We start from the raw sequence: 1793 nt of genomic DNA, 5'->3' as shown, positions 1-1793 counted from the left end.
TTGAAGTTAGATATTTCAATTGATTCCTTTTTTGATTCTTAGGAAAACGTTGATTGAGAATTATCCCATCGTATAAAAAAGATTTCATGTGCAATTCAAATGACATATAATCAATATTTGTTGCATGTGATGATTTGAAGTTAGATATTTCAATTGATTCCTCTTTTGGTTCTTAGGAAAACGTTGATTGAGAATTATCCCATCGTACTTCCAATCTAAATAAATTAAATGTATTCCAAAAAAAAAATATATGTTGTCGCTTTGATGATTGGTGCTAATTAATTTGATATCAAGAATAGATACACTGCTCCTAAGTTTAACATTTTCTTTTCAAATTATCCCACAAAGTTTTCCATTAGTGAAAAAGGAAAAAAGAAGTTATTATTGAACCTATAAGGCTATAACCAAGTGAAAAAATAGTACTAGTAAATTTGGATAATTGCATAATTAAAAGCAGATACAGTCAGAGCAAGTCTAATCAGAATCCAGCTATATTTTCAACCAATAAGTCAAAAATACCCCTACATCTACCTTCCTTGATCAATTGTCGAATTTTAGTTAAAAGATAAGGTACAATATCATTTTTAATCCTTCGGTTATACTTGAACTCCGATTTTGATCCTTATAATATATATACTTAGCACATTTTGTCCTAAATTAACAAAAATATAGAGTTTTGATCCCTTAATGAATATTGAGAAACAGTACAAATTTAACATTACATATAGATAATTAAGCAGTGCCACGATTCCTTAATGAACATTATATCTGTTGGAAATTTAGATGTTGGTTGGAGCAAGATTGTAAACTGGGGCCTTTTGTCTAGCTAAACAGTTTTAAACATCTGAGATGTACATATTTTCATTAAAAAATAATTCTTTTAAATACCTAAAAAAGTAGTGTCACGATTGATAATGCGATGAATTTGTGAAGAGTCACTAGCGGAAGAATTACAAGTGCACCACTTCAATTAATCGAAAGTTTAAACGACCTAATTTAATATCACAAGGAATAGAATTAAAATTTACCGACAATAAAGATACTACTATTATCCCTCAAAATAAAGAATAGACCGTTCAAACCTCTCTATAATGACAGCGTTTTTATGAAAATTTCTCGACTACTATAGCGAAGTCTTGTGTATGTATACTGACATCTGGTGCTTGGATCTCATTTGGCTGTTATAAATAAAAATTCGCAAAAAAATATTTTATGTACTTTTTATGTTATAAACGAAAACAAAATACTTATTTTTATTAAAATCTCAATTGATTTTCACATTTTTTTAATTGAAAATTAAAAAGACTAATAAATTACTAATAAATCCATAACTAATTGTACCATACTGATAAAAAATTAAAACCGGAACATGTGCATTTAAAATTAATTGAAAATTTAAATATTTCAAGCTTGACGTAAGAATTCTACAATTAGGTTGATTCGTAAATTCTCGTCTCTTAATGATAGTAGAATGCTTGGATTGACGAAGATTTTGTTCAACTTTCAGCAAAAGGGAATTCAATAACCGAAACATATGCATTTAAAATTAATTCAAAATTTAAATACTTCAAGTTTGACGTAAGAATTTTACTATTGTAGGTTGTTTTGTAAATTCTCGTCTCTTAGTGATAGTATAGCACTTGAATTGACGAAGATTTTTATTCAACTTTCAGCAAAAGGGAATTCAATAGCTTTCCCTTGAATGCTGTCTAAGAGCTTAAATTAGTAATATCATTTAGTTTAGTAAAATTTCAAACTTAAAATAGACTAATTACAGTTACCAAAATAAGGGA

This window comes from Lycium barbarum, chromosome 5 (assembly GCF_019175385.1).
Source record: "Lycium barbarum isolate Lr01 chromosome 5, ASM1917538v2, whole genome shotgun sequence".
Classification (NCBI taxonomy): Eukaryota; Viridiplantae; Streptophyta; class Magnoliopsida; order Solanales; family Solanaceae; genus Lycium; species Lycium barbarum.
This window is presented reverse-complemented; position numbering follows the sequence as displayed.